We start from the raw sequence: 11,852 nt of genomic DNA, 5'->3' as shown, positions 1-11,852 counted from the left end.
ATCCTGAATACGGCCGAGAAAATATCGGATGATGGGAGCTGCCCCATAGATTAACATTGGGACGAGTGCTATGCGATTTTTTTATCGCATTGCACTCGTCCGTATTATGGTCTAGTGTGACCCCGGCCTAAATGTGATCCCAAAACCAGTGGTGCTTTTGTTGCTAAAATTTATTTTTATTTTCAACAATTAAAATGACTCACAGTAATAGAAAAAGTGCTGGAACCAATAAAGAGGGACACAAAAGCCATAGGAAAACATTCACCATAATATTTTAGCACAACCAATGATCGTAACTTACTATATGACCTTGTGTAACATGCAAGGCAAGAATACCTACTGGGGTATGTTGATTGTGCTAAAATATTATGGTGGATGTTTTCCTATGGTTTTTGTGTCCCTCTTTATTGGTTCCAGCACTTTTTCTGTTACTGTGAGTCATTTTAATTGTTGAAAATAAAAATAAATTTTAGCAACAGAAGCACCACTGGTTTTGGGAGCACATTTATTTTGATTTCCAAAGAGGTGATATAGATGTATTTATTTGCTGGTCTTTATTTCCCTGTTTAGGGATATATTTATTTATGGGCATTTTTTGTGAATTACTGTATATATTGGTCTCTGTAGCAAATAGGCCACCAGTACAATGACTGGCACAGGGTAGAGGCATCAGCGTAGGAGTTGGACTGGAATTGATCCTGGCAAATGCATTCAGGGTGGATTGGATGAGGGAGAGTTTAATAAAAGGGAGACAGAGTATTTGAGTTGCAATAGTCCAGACGAGAATGAATAAGAGTAACGGTAAGAGTTTTTTCAGCGTCAGCTAGAGCTGTTTTTGAGGTGCAGGTGACATAAGTGAGTGGTTTGATATAGTAAGTAAGGGAGAGATCTGAATCAAGTACAACGCCAAGACCACGGGCGTGCTGCAGGAGACTTAGAGTAGAACCACACATGGGACTAGCAGTATTGGGTTTGGGAATGTTAGTAGAGAGAGGAAACACAAGGATTTCCGTTTTTGCGAGATTCCGTTTTAAATAGAGGGAGAACATAATGTTAGAGACAGTGGAAAGACAATCACTGGTATTTTGTAATAATGCATGGGTGAGGTCAGGAGACAATGTGTATAACTAGGTGTCATCAGGATAGATATGGTACTGAAAACAGAATCTACTGCTTTAATAGGGTCAGTGTATTGAGAGAAGTGGACCTAGGACTGAACCCTGAAAATCCCAGACAGTAAGGAGAAAAGGAGGCTGCAAAAGATAAAGTGAAGGAGCAGTCAGATAGGAGAAGAGAGCAGTATCCTTGAAACAGCAGTGCATAGTGAGGAGGCGCTGCCAATCCACAGTGTCGAATGCTGGAGACAGATCCTGGAAAATCAGCAGAGTTGTGACCATTAGATTTAGCTGTTAGATCCTTTAGTGAGGGCAATTTCAGTGATCTGAGAGATTGCGGATTAGAAGGGAGTAGACCAGACCTTACAGAAGCTTAGAGATGATGGTCTAGTGTGAAGTTTCCACAATCAGTGTTGGTTTGGGGAGCCATGTCATCTGCTGTGCGGCCGCCCTGCCTATGAATCCCAGCCCCGCACTGTGCATAATGCATAACACACTGCGGGGCTGGGATTCCCAAGGTGGGTGGCCGCACTGTCCGCGCACGCGCAGTCTGCAAGCCTGGCTGTGACGTCAGACGGCCAGAGCTCTTTGCGCCTGCCCCACACAGTAGTAAACAGCGCAGGCGCCGGATTTCAAGCGAAAACAGCGCGGAGGGGGCGGCGCCCGGAGCCCCTGAATATTTGAGTGACGGCAGTGTGGCGTTTTCAAGCGCGCTTAGTAACCCGATATTTACCCTGGTTACCATTGTAAAAGTAAAAAAAAAAAACAGCACATACTCACATTCCTGTCACATCCCCCGCCGTCAGCTTCCCGCACTGACTGTCGGCGCCGGCCGTAAAGCAGAGCACAGCGGTGACGTCACCGCTCTGCTTTACGGCCGGCGCTTACACAGTGCAGGGAAGCTGACGATGGGGGACGTGACAGGAATGTGAGTATGTACTGTTTTTTTTTGTTTGTTTTTTTTTTACTTTTACAATAGTAACCATGGTAAATATCGGGTTACTAAGCGCGGCCCTTTAGTAACCCGATGTTTACCCTGGTTACCCGGGGACTTCGGCATCGTTGAAGACAGTTTCAACGATGCCGAAGTTGTTCCCCGGATCGTTGGTCGCTGGAGAGAGCTGTCTGTGACAGCTCCCCAGCGACCACACAACGACTTACCAACGATCACGGCCAGGTCGTATCACTGGTCGTGTTCGTTGGTAAATCGTTTAGTGTAACGGTACCTTAAAATGGAATATAGTGCTACAGTAAGGATATCCGAGTTGTTACATTATACAGAACCTTAATATGGTTTAAAGCAACATTATGTTTAATAGAAGAGAAAGTAAACAGGAAGGGATGAGAAAGAGAGGAAGGGGAAGGAGGGAATGGTTTCCGGTTTCTCGTCCAATTCAGCTGTTAGTTCACATTAAGGAACTTTGTTCCACCACCTAGAATACAGATGCATGTGGGTATCAATAATATATTCAGTCAGTTAGCCAAGCCAAGTATTTAGCTCTGCGGTCTCTATGAACACTATCCAAGGAGTCCATATGTTTAAAACTTTATCTGAAGTTCCCGTGTCCTGGCCCACCAATTGCTCCATTCTAAAGATATGGTTCAATTCTGCCACAAAGTCAGACCGTGAAGGGGAAATTGATTGTGTTGAGGAGAGCCATAAGATCAAATACTTAATTAACCTCAAGACATAAGAGGTTGAGAGAAGTGAGCCATAACGTGTATTGTTAAACCTTACATAAGCTTTCTCAGATCAAAGTAAGACACTAAAGATGGCTGCCATTTCCTGTATCAGCACACCATGTGCTGGTATCCAAGATGACGCCCACCCTGATGACCTCATGGATCCACCCATGGACTTGCTCATTGCCCAACCCACTAACGAATGGAATGCATCCGATCACTCCCATTTTAAAGCTAACCGAGCCCTCCTTACAGGGGTTATATAAATCTGTGTCCTGACTGAATAAAGCCCTTTTTGGAGCTGAGCCATAGATTGATCAAGGAGAATTTAAATCTGACTGTGTGTCAGATGTTTATTTCTTTAGTGCGCACCTGATCAATATCCCTTAGGCCAGGAGTAGGCAACTAGAGAGTGAACATTTTATTAATTGTTCAACCCAACATATTTGGCCGCCCAACCTGGGGCCAGCAGAGGAAGAGCCCTGAACCCTGAGGACCGGCGAGTGGAACAGCAGGACGCGCTGAATGCGCTGAATACCCCGAACCTGGAGACTGATCACCTCCTTATCAGAACATGGTAAGTCTGCTGATTTTTATAATCTGTAGTCTTTTACCTGTGTCCTTCGGGGTATCCTGTGCAGATTGCCTGACCGTGTCTGGTTTTCGCGGTATCTGTAAGACGGCAGAAGGGTTTCTCCGCTGCTGGTCATTTAATTGCAAGAACAGTCACATGTTTTAGTTGCCTACCGCCTGTTACATGTTGTGAAGAGGGAAGATGACTGGTAGTTAAGAGAGCAAGCGGATTTTTCAGCGTTTTAAATTTAAAAAAAAATGAAATTTTTCAGTGTTGAAAAAAAAATAAAAATTTTTTGTCTGTGGTACAGTCCACGGTTGTCGCCTGTGATACGATTTTCAGTTCTGTATAGGAGAGACTAGGACCTTGAGTGAATTGACTCAGCCTAGGAGGGGCCCGTTAACTTGGAGTGAGATGACTCAGAGCCAAATAAATTTAGTTTTGTATTGTGATTTCGAGTGAATTGACTCAGCACAGGGTCTGGTAATTTAGGAATAATTTGATTAAGTAGGGAATAATTGGTTTGCAAAGTACGGAACATGGAAGTCAGACAGGGACCACATGACAAGAAGAAATAGGAACTGAGTGCTGCAGACTCAGTTCTCTTTAGAATCTCAGGTTTGAGTCATCTTCCCTGTCTTATTGTTTGTTTGTTGTTTATCTTGATAGAGATATAGATATCTATAGAAAGATGGAGAAATTAATGCAGCTCTGCCGTATTGGCACTAAGCCAAATTCAGATGGCAAGATAGACCCGTGTTCATTAGTGGCGACTCGTGAAGGGAAGAGTCATGTTAAACAATGTAAAAAGCTTATGAAGTTGTGTGGAATGCCAGAAGGGGGGGAGGTTACAGCCCCTGGAGTGGAAGATTGTCTTGAAAGAAAAAAAAAAAAAAAAAAAAGGTATCCTAGAAGATAATGGATTGTTGTCTATTGCTAGGGTAGGGGAAAGAGTCTCTGAAAGTCTGGATAGAGAAAATTGGGTAGAAGAGGAAAGGAATAAAAAGAAAAAAGTTTTTAGTTGTGTATTACAAAAATATATCCTGTGAGCGGCCACCACTGTAAAATGGTGGCCCAGAGCCATGTGCTAACTCTGGTGGCAGCCATTTTGTTGATGGGCCATGTGCTTATTCTGATGCAGCAGCCCTTTTGTGGATGGCAAATGTGTTAATGTTGGCAGCAGCCATTTTGTGGATGACAAATGTGGTAATGATGGCAGCAGCCATTTTGTGGATGGCAAATGTAATTCTGATGGCGGCCGTTTTGTGGATGGCAAATGTGTTAGTTCTAACGGTGGCCATTTTGTGGATGGCAAATGTAATTCTGGCGGTAGCCAAAAGTGCTAATGCTGGCAGCAGCCATTTTGTGGATGGCAAAAGTGCTAATGCTGGCAGCAGCCAGTTTGTGGATGGCAAATGTGTTAATGCTGGTAGCAGCCATTTTGTGGATTGCAAATGTGTTAATGCTGGCAGCAGCCATTTTGTGGATGGCAAATGTGTTAATTCTAATAGCAGCCATTTTGTGGATGGCAAATGTGTTAATTATGACGGCGGCCATTTTGTGGATGGCAAATGTAATTCTGACTGCGGCCATTTTGTGGATGAGAAATGTGCTGCTCCTGGTGGTAAACATCTTAGACTAAGGCTACACACCACATCACTAAATCCTTGTTGCCCAGTAATGACCACTAACAGCCAATACTATATTCCTTCAGGAAGTGAACAGGCTTTACCCATGTTTCCTGTCTCAGTGGTTTCCAATGGGGCACCGACCCTTTCCCCTATCACTCCTGTCGTGAATCCAGCAATCCTCCTACCTGGATCGTCCCCGGCACTGACACTTTCTACTGTCACTTCCACTGCCAATTTAGCCGCACACCCACATGAGATGCTCCAAGCAACGACCTCTCCTCCCAATGCTTCCACTACAACAGCACTCTCACGCAGTCTACCTAACCCTATACCCAGTACCTCACAGGCTCTCTCGCAGCCAAGCGCACACCTGTATGGGACGGTGGCAACTGTATCAAGGGGGGCTCAATCTGGGAGGGGTGTACCAATAGCGCAGGAAGCACAAATGGGAGGGAACGTTGGCAACCTATTTTTGAACAAGAACTTCCTGAGTGACCCTTGTTAGTGGTGGGAAAGGGTGACATAACAACAATGGAGACAGACGCTATTGTTAATGCTTCCAATTCTCGGTTAGAGCATAATGGAGGTGTAGCTAGAGCTATAGTGTAAGCAGGAGGGGCAACTATTCAAGCTGACAGTCAAATCATTCTTGAGTCACGTGGTCAGATAGCTGTTGGGGACATAGCGGTGACTAAATCTGGCAATCTTCCGTGTAGAATGATCATACATGCTGTGACCCCTACTTTTGACTCTATTCATCCAGACATTAGTGCTCAACAACTTCGTGCAGCACTAACTCGCATTTTAGAGTATGCGAATATTAGTGAGCAGATTGAGACCTTGACAATTCCTGCCATTGGTGTTGGCATTTTCGGTTTCCCTGTTCATGCATGTACAAGAGAAATCTTTGGAATTATAATAAACAAGTGTAGCCCCCCAGGCATTTGCTGCCTCTCTGAAGTCAGGTTCGTTATGAGAACAGGTCTGTTAAAGCTTTTAAGACTGCCTGCGTCACCTGGACCCCACACCATGATACTGGAGCTGCCCAAATAGAGCCCCTCATACCAGGACTGTTACCTCCTCCTGCTCCTCATACACAAGGGATTACATCTGTACTCTCGGTGCCATCTCTACTCCCGCCTCAGGTGCCACGACCAACAGTGCCAATGCTCATGTCTGAGGAGCCCACCCTCTATGTCAAGTTTATACCCCAGCAAGCTGCTACTCTGTTGAACCAACTTCCAGATCCAGAAAAACATCCGATGCCTTTTTACAGAAGCATGCTTCAAATCCAAAGGAATTACTCAGCCACAATTGGCAAGACCTCATTTCCCTGGCAAATCTTAAAGCAGGTCATGCATATTGGCCTGTTATGGAAATCGCGTTCAATGATGCCTCACTTGCCAGTGACACTACATGGGACTCTGGTGTTGAGCTCTGCCAACAACTTAAGAAATGGGCCTCTGATGAGTTGGCTGACCTATCACATATTGTCGCCAATGGATTCCAGATGCCTCCAAGCTGATGCAGCCATTGTAGGATGACCTTAAGACAGACCATGCGTATTTTCAAGATTTCTTTAGCATTGCACAAGGTGCTGCAATCTTTGTGTGTAGGTGATTAAATTATCACCTGTGCAGTACAAGTAAATCCTGAAAACATGACCTCTTTGCAGCCCTCGAGGAATGCAGTTTGACACCCCTGCCATACAGGATATGCCGTGGTTACACATGACCAGGTCATCTCAGCTGGATCCCTACCACCGCACATGTCTGCACAAGAAGTGGAACTTAAGGCTTTGACACTGGCTTGTCAGGAAGCGACGGAGAAGGTGGTCAACATCTACACGGATTCAAGATATGCTTTCTGAGTGGCAGTATCTGGGCAGCCAGAGGATACCTAACGTCCAGTGGAACTCCTGTAAAACATGCTGCTACCCTACAAGAACTTGTGGCTGCTCTTGATCTACTTTCAGAGGTACCGCCCCCTGACGAAGCCGACGCGACACGCGCGTTGGGGCTGCTCTGTGTGATCGCGCTGCACCTGCCACATGGGTAAGGAATCGTACCTAGGATAACAGACCTATATTACTGACTATTGGGTTATGTGACACAATAGAAAGTGGGCGTAAGGAGGTGGTTTATCCCCACCTTCCCCTTTTCCTGGGGGGACTCTGGATCCCAAAAATCATACTAATAAGCACTGAGCATTGTATTTTTTGATTGAGCATTGTATTTTTTGATAGTGAGAAGGTGTGTGTGGTCACACAGGTCTGGTGCCAAATGTTTCTTTTGCTGAGCATGTTTTTATAACTGTAGTTATATTTTGTAAAATACTAAATTTATATATGTTAAATAAAACTGATTTTTTTACCTTTATTGAATTTGGGACTTGTACTCTGTTTTCCTTCGGGTTTATGGTATCTTGATAGTGGAGTGTCCTATGTAAAATATATGGTCCCTATATATGGGGTTTCTCCACATGGAGACGACCCAATATAGGGGAACAAGTGTTGTTAATTATGGGATTTAATTACCGTATATACTCGAGTATAAGCCGACCCGAGTATAAGCCGACCCCCCTAATTTTGCCACAAAAAACTGGGAAAACTTATTGACTCGAGTATAAGCCTAGGGTGGAAATGTAGCATTTACCGGTGAATTTCAAAAATAAAAATAGATCATTATTTCCCCATAGCTGTGCCATATAGTGCTCTGCACCGTTCATATTGCCCCATAGATGCTGCACAGATGCCCCATATAGTGCTGTGTGCCGTTCATACTGCCCCATAGATGCTGCACAGATGCCCCATATAGTGCTGTGTGCCGTTCATACTGCCCCCATAGATGCTGCACAGATGCCCCATATAGTGCTGTGTGCCGTTCATACTGCCCCCATATAGTGCTGTGTGCCGTTCATACTGCCCCCATATAGTGCTGTGTGCCGTTCATACTGCCCCCATATAGTGCTGTGTGCCGTTCATACTGCCCCCATAGATGCTGCACAGATGCCCCATATAGTGCTGTGTGCCGTTCATACTGCCCCCATATAGTGCTGTGTGCCGTTCATACTGCCCCCATATAGTGCTGTGTGCCGTTCATACGGCCCCCATATAGTGCTGTGTGCCGTTCATACTGCCCCCATATAGTGCTGTGTGCCGTTCATACTGCCCCCATATAGTGCTGTGTGCCGTTCATACTGCCCCCATATAGTGCTGTGTGCCGTTCATACTGCCCCCATATAGTGCTGTGTGCCGTTCATACTGCCCCCATATAGTGCTGTGTGCCGTTCATACTGCCCCCATATAGTGCTGTGTGCCGTTCATACTGCCCCCATAGATGCTGCACATAAATCTGTGCTGCCACTGCTGCTGCTGCAATAAAAAAAAAAACCACATACTCACCTCCCTTGATTGCAGCTCCCGGCGTCCGGTCCCGGCGCCTCCATCTTCCCGGCGTCTCTGCTCTGACTGATCAGGCAGAGGGCGCCGCGCACACTATATGCGTCATCGCGCCCTCTGCCTGAACAGTCAGAGCGCAGACGCCGGGAAGATGGAGGCGCCGGGAAGATGGAGCGACGCCCGGCGGCTGGAACGCGGACAGGTGAATATAACATACTTACCTAGTCCCAGCGATCCTCGCGCTGTCCCTGCCTTCCTCCCCGTCTTCTGTGCTGCAGCATCTTCCTGTCAGCGGTCACCGGCACCGCTGATTAGAGAAATGAATAGGCGGCTCCGCCCCTATGGGAGGTGGAGCCGCTTATTCATATCTCTAATGAGCGGTCCCACGTGACCGTTGAAGAGGGGAAGACGCTGCAGCACAGAAGACGGGGAGGAAGGCAGGGACAGCGCGAGGATCGCCAGGACTAGGTAAGTATACCTCGGCGCCCTCTCCCCCTCACCCGCCGACCCCACCACTACCGTGACTCGAGTATAAGCCGAGGGGGGCACTTTCAGCCCAAAAATTTGGGCTGAAAATCTCGGCTTATACTCGAGTATATACGGTATCTACTTTCAGAGGTTGCAGTGATCAAGATCAAAGCTCACGGAAGATTGGATTCTCCAGAAGGGGGAACTTCTTTGCTGACAAAACAGCAAAAACCTATGCTGCGGATCCATTTGGGAAAGAGAAAGCAGCGGTGTACATTTCACAAGACACTGAAGAAGGGACTAAAGGTTCTCATGAGGATTATCCATCTATATCAAGACAAGACATCAGATGATGAAAAGAAGTCATGGCAAGAAGGAGGAGCTAAAAAAGATGAAGATGGAGTCTGGAGGGTGAACAAAAAGCTCTGTCTACCCGTATTCTGTACCCCTCGGTGACAGAATAGGCACATGGTATCACTCACAGAGGCAAGAATCAGATGAATGACCTGATTTGGAAGACTTATATGGCACCTGGGATCTCTACTATCACCCAAAAATATTTCAAGTCCTGCCTTGTGTGTGCAACATGCAATCCAGCACCGCCTCAGAAAGTTACTCAGAAACATTTGGCTAAACCACTCTATCCCTTTCAGAGAATTCAGATAGATTACATTCAAATGACAAAAGTAGGGAAGTGCGAGAATGTGCTGGTAGTGACTGACATGTTGTCAGGATGGCCCGAAGCCTATCCAGTAACAAACATGACTGCCAGAGTGACTGTTAAGAGACTGATGACTGAAGTAGTATGCAGATATGGGGTCCCAGAGGTAATTGAGAGTGACCAAGTACCCGCATTCATTGCAGCACTGACTAAGGAACTATGGACATTGGTGGGAGCTGATTTGGGATTACATACTCCGTATCACCCACAGAGCAGTGGGAAAGTCGAAACACTGATTGGCACCTTGAAAAATAAAATACTGAAAGCCAGTTAGGAGGTCAGACTTGGACAGACATTTTGCCCGTTGCCTTATACTCAGTCAGAAACACTCCAAGGGGTCCCACTAAACTCACACCATAAGAGATTCTTTTTGGGGAGCCTCCAAGGTTGGGTCAATATTTTCCACAACAGCTAGCCTTAGGAAGTGATACTCTTGTAAATTATTATCTTGTATATTATTGTAAATTATGCAATTGTCCTTACTAAAATAACTGTCAGCAACACATGTACAAGTTTTATCATCCATTCCAGGTCCAGATTCCAGTGAAGGTACCCATGCTTTCCAACCTGGTGACTACGTGCTGGTAAAGAAGTTAATCAGAAAGACATCCCTGGAGTCGAGATTTGAGGGTTCCTACCAAGTGCTCCTGACTACTCCTACTTCGGTCAGGATTGCTGAGCGCCTCCTGGATCCATATTATTATTATTATTATTTATTGTTATAGCGCCACTTAATCCATCTCTCACATTATAAACTTGTTAGACAGTTAGGGACAGAGTAGGATCTGACCTGCTTGTCAAAGTCCAGCTACAAAGGGAGGTTTTCCACAAGGGAAAACTTGTCTCAAACTGGTGAAAACTCCAATTCCCCCCCTCCCGGGTGGGACGGTCAGATCTAGGATGTGTTACATCAGGGGAGTCACACATGTATTTTATGTAACAAGGGAGATTGGAGAGTAATAGATCCAGCAGGTAGGAAAGTCCCGAGGACACGGGTAGAGCGCTCCGATATACCTCCTGATATATCCATAATTGGTCACACATTCTCTGGTGTCTATAGCATCCGTATTGTCATGAAGCCTCTGATGTCATAGTGACACTTAACACTGGTGGGTTAGGGAACCACGGTGGGATCAAGATAAAAAAAGGGTTAATAAAGTATTTAGGGGGACTGTTGAGGAGAGCCATAAGATCAAATACTTAATTAACCTCAAGACATAAGAGGTTGAGAGAAGTGACCCATAATGTGTATTGTTTAAACCTTACTTAAGCTTACTTATCGGGTGGCTATCTTTGTGTTTATGTAGGAATGTAACTTTATCTAGGCCCGCAGGGAAGTCTGGGTTATCAGAAATCGGGCTCAGAGGACCTGGTATGGATGAGATGTTGAGCCTTTGATTACCATTTTTAACGAAAAGGGTCAGATTTCTCATGATAAAGGGGAGGTCCTCTCTCTGAACTTTTATATTTCCTCCCTGCCAAATGCTTGCTTTGGGGTTATTCGATGAGATCTGTGATTCTAGGTCCACCCATTTTTTTTTTTTTGTGTTTAGATCTCAGAGGCAAGTTCCGAGAGAAGCATAATTATAGAATAGAAAGTTAGGAAGGCTCAATCCTCCCGTTCATTTAGATCTGCTTAGTAGCTGATACGACAAGCGAGGACGTCTGTCTGACCACACATATCTTATTATTGTCTTGAGTCTGGAGAAAAAGGAAGGGGGTAAGACCATAGGAATGGTCTGAAAAAAATAAAAGGAGACGTGGTAATAAGTCCATTTTTATTGTATTGTTCCTCCCAAGCCAGGATAAATGTAATTTGTTCCACTTCTCCAGATCAAGCTCTATGGAGAGCTATTTTGTGGTTGGCTTCATATAATTGTGACATCTAAGAGGTTAGATTTATACCCAGGTATCTTAAAGGGAACCTGTCACCTGAATTTGGCGGGACTGGTTTTGGGTCATATGGGCGGAGTTTTCGGGTGTTTGATTCACCCTTTCCTTACCCGCTGGCTGCATGCTGGCTGCAATATTGGATTGAAGTTCATTCTCTGTCCTCCATAGTACACGCCTGCACAAGGCAAGATTGCCTTGCACAGGCGTGTACTATGGAGGACAGAGAATGAACTTCAATCCAATATTGCAGCCAGCATGCAGCCAGCGGGTAAAGAAAGGGTGAATCAAACACCCAAAAACTCCGCCCATATGACCCAAAACCAGTCCCGCCAAATTCAGGTGACAGAGTCCCTTTAAGGAATCAGAA

This window comes from Ranitomeya imitator, chromosome 1 (genome assembly GCF_032444005.1).
Source record: "Ranitomeya imitator isolate aRanImi1 chromosome 1, aRanImi1.pri, whole genome shotgun sequence".
NCBI classification, from domain to species: Eukaryota; Metazoa; Chordata; class Amphibia; order Anura; family Dendrobatidae; genus Ranitomeya; species Ranitomeya imitator.
This window is presented reverse-complemented; position numbering follows the sequence as displayed.